We start from the raw sequence: 14,510 nt of genomic DNA on the forward strand, positions 1-14,510 counted from the left end.
GATTAACTGTGTAACTCCTGCGACTGAAGAAGCTAGAGTTGATAATACCGATAATACTAAGCACTATCAATGAAACCTTCTCCTGAGGTTATATAGCATTTTTATAGCATAATAATTTCAGAAATAATCCCCTGTTCTCACAGAAAGACTAGGTGGTATGCACCAGATTGATTTATCTTACCCTGATTTCATAGACACAATACAAACCTTTATAAATGTAAGAGCCTGACACAATCATTAAATTATTTGATAATTCTCACTTAACTTTTTCACTATTATTGTTATTTGTATTCCAGCCCTGCTTAGTTCACAGTCAGAATAAAAACCAGTTGTGCCAGTTAGTGTACAGGGTTATAATATGCAAAGCCTCTTCCTCCTCCCCATCCACCGAATTTGAAGGGTGCTATTATAGCCCAGTTTAAGGTGGTTAAAATACTGTCAGTTATTTCAACACGTGCCAGATTTCCTTCTAATATCAAGAGTTTATAAAGCATCTAGACCCAGACATGGATATAGGCAGGCCCAAGATATCTAAGTGCAAAACTGTGATTGCAATCCCCTTCCAGCATACGTTAACTGCTGTTTAGACTAGAAGTGTCCTATGTGCACTGAGCTCTGAGTATATGCTCAATTTGTTATGTTAAAACATACCTCCCAACTAGAAATGTCTATAAAAGGGACATTATCCCTGTTAAAGATGTGACAAATCCAGGAGGAACGCTTCATCCTTTTAAGGGAGAGTGGTGCCATTGCTTTAAAGGAATGTTTGAAAACTTCCCTCTTTGTGGTTGCTGTTCATTATTCTGTCTGAGAGTCAGGGAAAAGGAGATGGCTAGACAGAAGAGAACTAAGAGCTGTAATCACCACCACAGCACATCTTCACCTGGTATGGGTCCACTTCTGACTTTTATGTGCGTGGGAGCCTCAAGTTCCCAATAGCTGTAAGGCACAAAGACAGGGAAGCTGTCAGTTCATTCTCATTTATTCCAAGTACTATCTGTGTTAGTGTTGATACCTCCAAAGAACTAATTTTGTCATTGTAAGAGGAAGACTGTAGATGACCTAATGCATATTCTTAAATTGTAGTTATTTTTACTCAAAATTATATAAATCAGGAAAAAAACCATCACAACAACAGAACTATATGTTAGATACAAAAGCACCACCATCACTTTCCATGTAAATTAAACCACCTCAGAGTTACAACTTTTTTATACAAAGTTAGCAGTGTATCAGGGAAATGTCCAGATAATCTGATTAACTGGCTTTCAATTTCCTATACCAATACCTTTCACCACAAACACTTTTTTTTTTAAATTACTTTTAATTTTTTAAATATTTATTAAGAGATATTTCTTTTTTTTCAAGAAAAGGAGATAAAATATTACTCTTCAGGAAAGAGAGAATTTGGCAGTAAGGAGCAACTACAGGATAGGTGTTTGTGTACAAATCACATTCATGCAGCTTTTTTCTTGCAGATAACTGATGAGGAATGATATTCTTGTTGAATAAGAATGTGCACAGATTCAAGCCCTCAGTTACCTGATTAAACTAATTGTAGGCTGAAGAGGGGAGTTTTGTAATTCTCCCATTGGAGTTCTGTACAAAACAATTTGCTTAAAAAGCAATTGATGTCACCCGGAAAACTTTGAAAAATGTTCTAGTTAAAAACACTTTGTCTGGGTGTCATGTATCTTTTGGGTTTTCTTCTATCATTTTTATCATTAGGGACATGACAATATTACTGTTGCATGAGAGTATACTTACTTCTTAAGAATTCATCTGCCTTTCACCCTAAATTATTTTCATCGTAATAATTCCCATAGCAATCACCTGTGATGTAACAAGTAGAAGATTTGACTTTTAGAGGAAAGACTGAAGATGGCATATGCTAATGCATAAAATTAAACAAATTTCTTTCTGTTAGCATATCGGGAAGGTGATGTAAAGAGTCACTTGGGTTAACAACACAAGTTCAGTGCCCTGCGTTATTTATTCTTCCAGAAGTGAAGCATTTCTTCTTTGTACAATGAGTATAATAATATATTTTCTCACACAAAATTTGTTGAGGGAATAAGTCGTTAAATACTGAGGTAAATTTCTTTACTGTATTTGATAATGCTGACTATGCAAGGTATAATCAGAACTATTTGTGAAAATTAAAACAACCCTGTGCAAGTCACAAGCTGGTCTCTCAATATGGAGTATTTAGAAATACATGAGAATGTATCATACAAGTATTCTGCAGCCTCATTAACCTCAGCTTCTGTGTTTTGAATAGAAAATACCTGCACATTTTATGTAGATTTATGGGATATTAAAGAGCCCATTTATTGAAACCTGAAGTGAAGCGGTAAAATTAAAAACATGACCATTCTTTACTCCTCGTAATTGACAGGTTTCTCAAGTGGTGATGAGGCAAGCTGCAGTTATAGTTCCTTCACTATTGACTGCAAATGAACTCTGGGGTGACTATTTGCCTTTGACACCTCGAGTAATCACTTTTCAACAGAATGAATTTGTGTCTGAGTGTCTTTGCATAAGGATGCTCATGGGCTGCGTAGGCTTGGAATGAAATTCAGCTAAAACAGTAAGCTTTCAGTTTGGTCCTACATTCTGTGCACTATTTCATGCTTTATTTGAGCTAGTTGTTATCCTGATCTTTTATGAGTTATATGTTCTTATCCAGATACAGTTAGACTCAGGTACCCTTAAGGTGAATTCCAAGACCTTCTTTAGTTGCAGTGAGAACTAAAATATACATATATGAATATAGATAATGTACATAGGTAAAGTATATAGATAAAAGAGAAATCCAGTGATGTTCGTACCCTCCTGTGTGCTAATGTAATATGAAGTGTGTGCACAGGCTATAATATCTAAAAATATCTCTTGGAATTTGTAATGATTATTGGCTTAGGAACTAATTCATTCTGTTGATACTAATTGCCTCTTTGAAATTACATATGAATGTATCCCAGACCAGGCTTTTTAATGAAAAATGTATCCTGCAAAATACAGTCTAATTATGCAGACATCTTAATACAATGCACAATATTATAGATTTTAATTTTGAACACATTTTCTCCATATAAGGACTTTTTAATGATACATGAGTCAGTTATCCCTCCCCATTCCCTAAAGCTAAGAGAGAGATAGACAAAAAGTAATAGGTCTCTTTTGCATGATCAGCTGTCAGTTTTCTTTCACATCTTTAACATTTGTTGCCACTACTTGTCTTGCTCAGCCTTTTACATTTAGAGGAGAAGAGTGAAATATGTAGATAAACTCACAGATTTAAATAAAATTTTAGCCTGGAAAGGAAGAGGCATCTAGTCCAGTCTCTTACTCAAAGCAGAACTATTGATCAGGTGCTCTGGTTGTAGTGAACTATTTTGTATTTGTCCTAGAATATTTAGGAGTTTGGTTTTGGTTTTGAATGCCAAAATGGCCCACTAAAATCTTCCAAAACTCATGAGATCAATGGGCCATGATTTCATTCAAACCCTTCTGGATTTAAGGATTGATTCAAAAAACACCTTTCTCTAAATATATTTTAAAGATCACCTTCTTATGTAGTTTTTTTCTTTTGATTTCATTAGCCAAAAAAAAAAAAATTTTTTTTTGTACTTAGCACTGTACAGTTAAAACCATTGAAATCTCCTATTTCAAGTACAGAAAAACCAACCTGTTCAGCCACTTTGCAAGCAAACTGGAAAATTTGCACAAATATTGGAAAGCTATTGATTAAACTGAGACAAAAATGGGACTAAAATAATCCAAAAAATAATTTCAGTAAGAGTGGAATCAAAAGAAATCATTTTTTTAATCAAAGTCCATTTTCAAAAATAGAAGGTATCCATAGAACTCTCTCATCAGTCAAGCTATTTTACTAATATCAGCCTTCATCAGCAGAGAAGGTTAGTTCTGCTATTCAGTTATGATCTAGCAGTTACAGTAATTTTGTTTGCTTCTGACAAGTAGGATAAATGAAGAAAGAAAAAGATCAGATGCATTGCATCAGGAAATAGAGCTTTCAGTTTGTATTTTAAGGCTGCAAGGCACCTGGATAATTACAGGTATATGGGGATGGAGGCTGGCCATAGCAGCTCTTGTTCTGAAGTCTGGCACTCTTGGTGAAGGGACTGGAGCACAGGCCCTATGAAGAGCAGCTGAGGGAGCTGGGGCTGTTTAGCCTGGAGAAGAGGAGGCTCAGGAGAGACCTCATCCCTCTCCACAACTACCTGAAAGGAGGTTGTATCAAGGTGAGAGGCGATCTCTTCTCCCACGCAACCAGCAGTAGGACAAGAGGGCACGATCTTAAGCTGTGCCAGGGGAGGTTTAGGTTAGACATTAGAAAGAAATTCTTTACAGAGAGAGTGATCAGACATTGGAATGGGCTGCCCAGGGAGGTGGCGGAGTCACCATCTCTCGAGGTATTTAAGAAGAGACTTGATGTGACACTTAATGCCATGGTCTAGTTGACAGGGTGGTGTTGGGTCATGGGTTGGACTTGATGATCTCAGAGGTCTTTTCCAACTAGGTTGATTCTGTGATTCTGTGACTGAACTTCTTTTTTCATCATGTTGACTGCTTTACAGACTGGATATCCAACACACTCTATTTATTTCAACCACCTCCAGCCCTGTTATTAAAAACAATTCTTAGGCTGCATTGGCAGAATTTTTCATATGTACTAACCTTTTGAAAATTCTCTTTACTAATAAATATTCATTGCTATATACATTCTAATAGTCATTGCTGTAGGGGAGTATTCAGACTTGGTCCTCAAAGTTTCAAGTTCCTTTTGCTTCAAATGTTCCTGCAATCGGGGCTCTTATCTTTCTCTCTTCTTCTTGCCCTTCCTATTCTCCTTGAGCCATGAACCCAGTAGCATGTTCCTGACCTTTTCTCCCCTTTGCTTCCTCAGTGCTTCATTGTGACCATTTGCCTCTCCCAGAACCCTCAAAAGCTTATTGCTGCTGCTTCCAAGGCAACCCTGATATGTCCCCACCTGTGGCTCACTGGATCCTGTGATCACCATAACTTCTAGCTCTCTGAGCTCCTCTCCTCCTGCCTGACTAACGAGTATGTCTGCACTGCTGAATAAGAACAGACTAGGTACTGATCTTTGGGTCACATTGGGACACAGTGGTTTCAGATTGGCTATGTTCTTAACCCTGAGGACTAAGAGACTGGGAGAAAACTAAAACTAAGCAGTGGCAGGGGTCCTGGTCTTGAGATTGCCCATGTGCCCTCCCTCTTCCCTTTAACAGCACAGATGCAACCCCTGTATTCCAGTGTCTACATCTGACATGCAGGTCCCACATCACACAAGCTCCCAGACAAGGAGGTGTATTGGAGACCACAGTGGCTGCCTCCTGCAGCAACTGAGGCATAGAGGGCAAGGAGAAGGAGAGGAGTGTATGCCTCAATATTACCCTGACATATGGTCAGGGCTCAGCACAAATGAACACCAGCTGGGAGCTGGAGAGCACTCAGGGCAAGGTGATGTCAGATCCACATGCCAGTCTGAATCAGTGATACGTCTCAGTCTACATACCCATAAACACATGCATGCACTGGGGGAGATGGGGGGTGCATACATATTTTTATATAAAAACATATATATACATAACAGGTTACCTTGGTTGGCCACAAGCAACTAGAGAGATAAACAGCAAAATGTCAACAGACTACACTCAAGTTCTCTCATCTGAAAGTTATTATGTTTTCGCAAAGCATGAATTTGCAGGTAATATTTGTGCAGTATATATTCCCAAAGGTGACCTAGATGCATTCAGGTCCCTCAGACAGGTTACCCTTTGTGGATGCTAATTGGTCCTTTTAAAAAAACATGCAATTGTTCTAAACTTTTATCTTTATGCAATTTAAGCCAATTGCAACACTTTAATAAGTTCTTGGTCAATGCAAAGTTTCTAGAAAGCAAGTTTTCAGTAGGGTTTTTTTGCAGGGTGTTTGTTAAATAAAATAAAATTAATAAAAATATATTAAGATTGCCTTTGAAAACTCAAGATAAACTGGGGGAAACAAAGACAAGAAACAGGCTGGATGAAAATTACATTCTTGCTATAGAGAAAACTTGCAGAATAAGGGAAATCTTATATCTAATTAAGAAACAGACAAATTTTTTTTCACTGAAACCTTACAACCAAACTGCATTTCAACTAGTACCAGAAAATTGCTATATCTGTACATAAAAGAAGCAGAACAATTTAAAACTGAAACTCAATAATTACAAATTCTGAATGTCTTCCATAACTCTGTTATGAAGAAGGCTTCATACCTGCTAAAAACCCTTGAGTAGTAATATCTGTTAGCTTTTCTTGCTGTTAGCAAATTCTGTTTTAATGGTTTAAATAAATATTACATAAATTACAGAGGCATTTTTCTGCCTTCGATATTCATAATTTGAAATTAACACAGGCTGTAAAAAATTATTTTATACATGAATGTTTAGAAGGTAAAAATGTGTGGACTCAGAAAGCTGCAGAATTTGAAGCACTCATCTGATAACTGGGGACTTAATTCCTCAATGAATTAAAACCTGTGCCCAGCTTAATGTCTGTTGCTAGTTCCACTGTCCCCAGCTGGTATGGCCACATGTTCTCTTATTGGATAAACTGGGCAGCAAAAGCCTTCCAAGTGTTTTCATGAATCTCTACAGCATGTGTCTGTTTTCTGAACACTTATGTTTAAAGCAATAAACATCAAAATCCAAGCTAAAGGAAAGAGTGGGGAATGTGTGGCATGTGTTTATATTAGCCAGAACTCAACTACTGCAACACAATGCACAGATTTTTTTGTAGGCCAAATAAATATGTCCTCAGGCATATAATCTGTCCACTTAATAATTCAGTTACTGTACATATGGAGTCCCATTTTCTGTAACGAATTGGAACAAGTTTCCGTTAAAATGAATACTCTTTTCCAGCCCTTCAAATTAGCACACTGACTCTGCAGTCTCTATTCTGGAAACATCTCCACTCACAAAACTAGGAATTGGGACTGAGAAGTACCCACCATATACTGTTTAAGAGATTTTAACGGGTGGGCTGGGGGAGTGGTATTTTAAGGTAACCATCTATCTCAAATAGACAAAACCTCATTCAAAGGACTGGAGGTCAAATATATGGTCCAAAATCCCAAATGCCAACTGGCTTTCCAAATTCCTTACTTTTTTACTGACTATTTTTCCTGTCTTCAGGAGTCCCTCTTCTGACTGCTACCATGCTATTTAGAATGAAAAATAACATTTCATCTCATGTATGACCCAAATCAGGAGCCAGATAACTAAATCCAGTGGCCATGTCCAGAGTATGTACACAGGAGACCCGAACAATCATAGAATCACAGAACATCCCAGTTTCTAAGGGACCTACAAAGATAATCTGGTCCAAATTTTCATGGGAAAGGGAGCCTAGATGATGTTGTCTAGCAACCTATCCCATTGCATCTTGAAAACCTCCGGTGATGAAGACTCCATCACATCCCTGCAGAGATTATTCCAGTGACTGACTGGTCTCACTGTAAACGTTTCTTTTTTACGTCAAGATGAAACCTCTACTGGTGCAACTTGTATCCACCGCTACTTATCTTCTCCATGCGGCTCCTTGTGAAGAGACACTGTCCTCTTTGTAACCATCCTGTAAGTACTGGTGTACTGTGATTAAGCTCCTCCCAGAGCCTTCTCTTTTTCTTTTCCATGGAGAAAAGATGGATCCTTTCTCTCTCTCTCTCTCAACTTTTCTTATAACCTACGGATTATAATGCTAGTGCAGGAAGCTAATTCAGAGATTGGCAGTTCCCAGAACTGCCAAAACATATTTGAACTCACAGCTTTTCTTTCTCTGATTATGTCCTGTATCCTCCCCTCCCAGTTATTCTGTCTTGGAATTTCCTATCTGACTCAGGGCTGCATCAATCACTTCTATGACATTTCCAGATCTTAAGGAAAGATATTTGGAAAAGGAGGAGGAAATGGTGGCCTGCCTAACCGGAGAGACTGGAGGTTTGAGCAGCGCTGATGCTGCAGTCCAGAGGAGAGGGCAATTTTTGGACATATATTGTAGCCTAACAGGAGTGGTTTTCTAGGCATTTGGAGCAATGAATGGAAACCCCATCAAAGTGAGCAATATCTGGAGATCAGGACTTTGCTTTCTGAGTAACTGTCATAGTAATAATGTTGTCATAGGGAGAGCATTGTTTTTACCTCTCACTCGTCTTTTGGCTGAGCTTTCGATTAAAGTGTTCCTGAAGTGAGCTTGGAGGTAAATTAAATGTGACCAGTAGGTTTTCTGAGTCATCAGAGACCATCTGAATTGTTCACATCCTAAGGAAATGGCAGGGCTTCTGCTCAGCAAAACAGGAAAAAGGATCAGGTCACACACTTCAACCAAACTGATGGTATCTCTGACAGATAAGCAGGCAAAGATAATATTCTTACATACATTGAATTCCCATGTTGGATCAATTCACCTGAGTAGAAAAGTTAGGCATTGCTGTTCAGGTACTTTTTACACTGAAGTACTTAAGATTCGCTTATGGAACATTAGCAGTATTTCTGATCCAGTTCCAAAACTTGGCAATCCCTGGGTAGTTTTGCCTGAGCTCTGGCAAGTCAGCACATGGAAGAGCACCTAGGAGGTGGATTAAACCAGCAAGAATCAAAGTTCTGAGGCAGCAAGAGGAAGTTCCTCAAGCAAGAGGAAGTGGCTGTTGAAACCTTGTCAACGTTTCATAGAATCATAAAATCAGCTGGGTTGGAAGGAACCTCCGAGATCATCAAGTCCAACTCTTCGAACCATTCATAGCTTGCTCATATTTAGTTTGTATGCAATTGTACTACTATTGTATTATCGACTGAACTTTTGCATGAGACAAATTAATGCAGGTGCTTTAAACATTTCACATTTTTTCTAAGTCACCAGAATTATGGAAATATTCACATGTTGAAGTAAAACACAAAACCTAAGGGTCAAACCTTTGATCTTATTTCCACAGACATGTTAGAGTCTATTAGAAGTGTACCCTCTCACCCAGTGCGGATCTGCTGCAGATCTGTAAAAGGCATCACTCTGTGGGAAAACTTCCTATTTTTATGTCTGAGATGTGTGGGATTGGTCACAGCATGAGTTCAGATTATCTCAAATCTCCTGTTACAATCTGGGTCTTTTAGTCTTTTACACTTTCTTCTATTCTTGTTGTGTGATCCTTTCTTGCTCCCACCGCAGTGTCCTGTGGACTTCTACTAAAAGTCTGCTCCCTCATTCCAGATTGGGACAATTCTGTGTTTCCTGCTCTTTTGTCTACATATGTGTAATTAAAATTCAAAAAATATTCAATAGATCTTAAAATTATCCTTTATTATTTCTACTGGCTGCGCAAGTGATTGAACATTACAGTACATTACAAACACATGGGGAAAGAGGTTTGAGACCCTTTAGAGGGCACTTTGCTTTTTAGTCTGCCTGCAAGGTACACCTGTGCATCTTTGGTTAGAAGTGTTAAAAAGAAAAAGCAGATGAAAGCAACAGACTTTTTTGCCAAGCTGTGACAGAAATCAAATGCAAATAGAGCTCAGTTCAAGACTGTTTGTTAAGTGTCACGTCAGTGAGTATTAAATGCAGCACATGTCGTTTTACAATGAGCATACTGTATATGAATTTTATTGATTTTTTTCAAAGAGGATACATTGAATAATGCGCTCTTCCTTACCAGTGCCAGTTTACAAGTACTTGTGTATGCACATTCGTTAGGCTCCTAAATGCTGCTGCCTTACTTAGCACATCTTGTTTTGTAGAGGCTGGGATTCAAGCTGCAGAAAGACCTACACAAATGATTCTCTCCCTCTGAGAAAAGTGGGACAGAGTAATTTAGACTTCCCAGCATGAAGCTGTCAATGAGCAGCTTCTCAAAATGATTCACAATTAGTGCACCAGACTTACACTAGGAACAGGTTCTCAACTGATTTCCTTTCCACAAAGGAGTGAGTCTGGGGCTTCCTTTTGCTATTAGCAATGTTACAGATGTATAAAAAAAATCGTCAGAGCTGGTTAACTCTGCTGCGTGTATGTCTGAAATCTTTGTACTATACTATGTATAGTACAAATCTGATTTCTCCATATTCATTCAAACTACATATTTTTCCAATTAATATTTAGCAAAACCAGTGTTAGCATTAAATTACATGTGAAAGGTAACAACAGCAGTGTCAGACTCATCTCCATGCACTAGGACAGAGACACTAATGATTCAGCAATGGGGACACCACTCCATGGGAGATGCTATGTATGTCCAGTGCATTCATCTATGTGTAGTTGCATCAGTATTTGAGCTGGGTTTGCTTTTGTGTGTGCACTGCCTTTCCATTGCTTGGTGTGAGAGCTCTGATTCTGCAGCCATCTCCTTACAGTACTCAAATCATCAAAGTGCTTAGAAAAGTATGTTAAAATCTGTGGCAGGTAGACAACTTGACAATATTATACATATTGGACCATAATGGTTAGGCTTAGATGTTTAACTGCCAGGCTAAAGCATGTTAAAATTGGCCATATAGCTGTCATTTAATGCATTTACTGGTGATTTTAAGTATCTTACCTGGAGGCTCAGTGGAGGCTGCAATATTCACAGCACATTTGTAGTTCAGGCTCTTGTCTCCTGACATGCTTCACCTGCAGGGGCACAGCGTTGTTACACATGAGCCAAAACAGAGGCCAGGAATTTGGATAATACTCTGAAATGTTGGCTAACAAAAGGCTCATGCTGAGAAAACACTTACTCACATGTATTACTCAATGTACTCCAAAGGTCTAGATTTCTGCTGGCAATTTGCCACTTCTGCCCTCGTCCCACACAGAGATATTATGGCTTCCTCTTAATCCATTTAATTACTGTTTATGATCTTAAAGAACGGAGGCAGAAATAGTTTTATACACACTGTTTTTCTACATCTATGTAATCGAGCTTTACATAGCTTTCTTTTAAGAAAAAGTAGCTTACTTAAGCATTATCTAGTGATATCTAAATGAACAAGATTTGTTGGTATTCTCTTAGTCAAAGCAAAAATAGTGCTAGGTTAACCAAACTGTGGTCTGAAAAGGGTGCAGAAGTTAGAGATTTAACTCCTGGAGTCACGTGATGGTGTCAAGTCTATCTATTTATCCATTCACTATACATCCCTCCCATCTATATTTTAGAGAAAATTGATAAATCATCAGACAGCAGTTCCTTCCGCCTTGTAGATACTTTCTCCGTTCTAAAAAAGAAGGTGAAGAGTATTTCTTTCTATAATGTAATAGAAAACATATGGTATGGCAGCCATTTAAAGATCACTATTTCTGTGAGCTAGGAAGTAACAGGCTGCATAACCCATAACTTTTGTACGAAAAAGATTTAAAAAAAATAAAAAAACTGTTAACCCTGTGAAAGTTGTTTCCATTTAAGTGAGTTCTGAGTAAACATATGTTAATTGAACTTACTGTGCTGTTTCTTACCGGCACTTTTATTGGGGCTTTAACTATAATTTTTAAATAGCTATTTGGTTGGGAGGAAATAAATTAAATGATAATGCCTAGGATGCTGACCCAACAAAAAGTTTTTTGGGTATGAAAATGTCGTGGTTTGAGCTCCCCAAAAATCCAGTTTCTAAGCTTCCCCACAATTTGCTTCAGTGTGAGAGGGTTTTCAGACATAAGACAATTGCTAGCGGGGGGAAATTATAGTAAAATTTATTACTAATGCAATAAATACTATAGAAACTAAAAAGCAAATAAATACATGGTATTAATACAATCTCTACCACCCCTGAGACTCTCCCACATCAAACCAGAAGAAGAAAAACCATCAGGGCGATAGCTAAAGTCTCTCTCTCATTGGGGTATCGAGGAAGGTGTCTTTTGCACCCCCACCAGCTCCTCGGCCTCTGCTGAGGTCTCCTCCTGGACTGCAAGGGAACACTTGCTGCACCAGGTCTTCATCACGAACTAAAGGGAGTCAGCTTTTGAGTCCTTTCACTCTAGTTCATGAAGGTTCCTCCCAAGGAGTAAGATGTTCACTCTTCCTCTCCAGGTTGCAGGGTTTCTGGGTTTTGCTCAGTCTTTTATTATACCCCAAATAGTTTTCAACAAAAGTCCTTACCCAGAAAAAGTCTGCTTGGTTTGGCTTCTCTCTGTTTCAGCTGCAGCTTCAGCTCGACTTCCACATGTCACAGGAGGCATTCCTCCCGCACATTCCTCTTTTGGTTTTCGGCTGCCCCCGCCCAAATCACCTCCGAGCCCCTCGGCCTGTCTCTCCGTTGCTCAGTCTCAACTCAGGGTCGCCTCCTCCCCCGCCATTGTGTGGGGGGGTGGAAAGTGGCAGCGAGACTGCTTCAAGTCTTTCTCTCATCCTCTGCCTGGAATTCTTCCAGCTCTGCACGGTCTCCGCTGCTTCTGCAGCTCCCGGGCCACCCGTCGGCCCATCTATGGCTCGGCTCCGATGCCCTGCCTGCCTGCTGGGAGAAGGGGGCTGACTCCAACCCCCGGCTGGCCTCTCAAGCCCTGTGACACTGCCTCTTCAGGGTAGTGGGGTGAAACAGCGAAGAAACCACACCAGTCCTGGCCAAACCAAGGCCGTGGAGGCCCAGGGACCCCCTGGGTTCGGGGGCCCCTGGCCACCCCTTGTGGCTCCGATTCTCTCTCTTTCTCACTGCCAACAACTTCCTTCTGGCTGTTGTAATATCCTAATTTCACAGGGGCGAAACGCAGCTCTGATTGGCCCCTGATCAGAAACTCACCTGGGAACAATCGCTTCCAGCCCTCCCGGGGGGGTCGGCTCAAAGCACGACAGAATAACATTAACCAACTCTATTTACTCAAATATGATCAGTGTCTCGTATAAAGCCATTTTTTCTTCCTCCTCCTCTTCTCTACCGATACTCCTCTCAGAGGATTTTTTTCATCCCTTCATCATTATCTCTGTCTTTTGCAGTCATGCCTCTTCACTGTTTCTGTTTACATTTTCTCTAAAACCATTTTTCCCAGTTTGCCTCCTTTAGGCATTTCTATTATTTTGCTTCTTTTTCACCTCTTCTATGATTTTCTTCCAGAGCCTTCTTTACTCATCCCAAAGTTTAATTCTTGCAATCTCAAATCTTCTTTGCACTGTTTGCCTTACCTCCTCTTGTAGTTCTTCCCTATAGACCAAGTTCATTCTTATATGTTCTTAGTAATGTGGCCTGACCACAAAGAAAAGCAGTGCTTTGGCAGCTAAGTTAAGAAAACACAGGTACTGTATCATAACCAGATTTATTTTTTAAGCAGCTGCAGGTCAAAAGCAGCATTTAGGATTGTTAGAGATCAGAAGGTCCGTGCTCAGCAGTATCTGTAACACATTTAAGAAGACTGAGCTGAAGCATTGAGGAGGCTTGGTTTTATTTCTGAGTAAGGGCAAGGGCTCTGCATGTGGTTTTTTTTCTTTGTATCCAGGTATTTTAGTGGCTTCACACAGATATTTGCTCAAAAGTAGTCTTCAAGCCTAAAATTAAAAGTTAACATTTTATTCATTCACAAACTACCAGCAGGCATGGTGACTTACATTGATTTTCTAATTTAATATAATTCAGGAAGTGTAAGGAAAATACATTTTTGTCAGTGTTTTTGTCTTCAGTTGTTGGTAAGAACTACGTTATATCAGGGAATCATTAATCCTGACTTTTGCTAGTGTGCATCCTAAAGACATTTGACTCTGCAGATAATTTACAGGAAATAATATGGTTACTGTAAAAGTCCCATTTAAAAGAAGAAAATTATTCTAATAGCACATTGCAGTTTTCCTCAGAGAATGACTTGACAATATTTCCATTGTGCATATAGGACTGCATCAACAGTCTAAATGTACAGCAACAAAAATTGACAATGAATCTTGGCTAACAAGTATTCTAGCACTGGAGGAAATGAACTTTGCAGCATGCCACAGCTGACATTACAGGTCTGGAGCATGTCCCAGTAAAAGTATATTCCATATCCCAGACTTAATTATCCTGTCAGTGATGTCCACGACTTCTACATGAAACTAGCAGGTGTGATACAAAACCTGTTGGAGACCTTTGATCTTCTGTAACCCCACATCAATTCCAAACTGTTGAAGATAAACCAACAGTGAGACTTGGGTCAGGATTCAGGAATCTAAATTTAGATCTTCATGTAGCTCTCAGCACACAAGTTACGTTTCACCCCACTGTAGTCACTAATGATCTCAGATTAGATGCAGTTGTCTCCCTTCACAAGCAAATAGTGCCATTTAAATTGCCATAGGGTGTTTCAGTTGATCTTCAACTGCCACTCAAGGAAGGTAAGGATCTATGATAGGTCCTGTCTGACAGCTGTCAGACCAACAAGGCATCTAGAGCTCCTTAGTGTGTCTCCAGTGGCACTAGATGGAGTCCATGTAGTCTGGAGAGTTGTTAAGACACTTACCTTCAGTCTCTCCAGAAACTACTCTATCTAGTA

At 39.3% G+C, this 14,510-nt stretch overlaps 1 long non-coding RNA gene across 1 annotated transcript; it reads right to left on the reverse strand.

The window, feature by feature from the left end:
• Nucleotides 1-832: 832 nt before the first annotated feature.
• Nucleotides 833-12,766, reverse strand: LOC108504663. The gene is made up of 4 exons (XR_001877201.1): nucleotides 12,160-12,766; nucleotides 10,621-10,694; nucleotides 1,768-1,833; nucleotides 833-939 (listed from the first exon to the last, which is right to left on the reverse strand). It is a non-coding gene; the product is annotated as an uncharacterized LOC108504663 (long non-coding RNA).
• Between the last annotated feature and the right edge of the window lie 1,744 nt (nucleotides 12,767-14,510).

This window comes from Lepidothrix coronata, unplaced genomic scaffold (genome assembly GCF_001604755.1).
Source record: "Lepidothrix coronata isolate B3197 unplaced genomic scaffold, Lepidothrix_coronata-1.0 Scaffold172, whole genome shotgun sequence".
In the NCBI taxonomy this organism is placed as follows: Eukaryota; Metazoa; Chordata; class Aves; order Passeriformes; family Pipridae; genus Lepidothrix; species Lepidothrix coronata.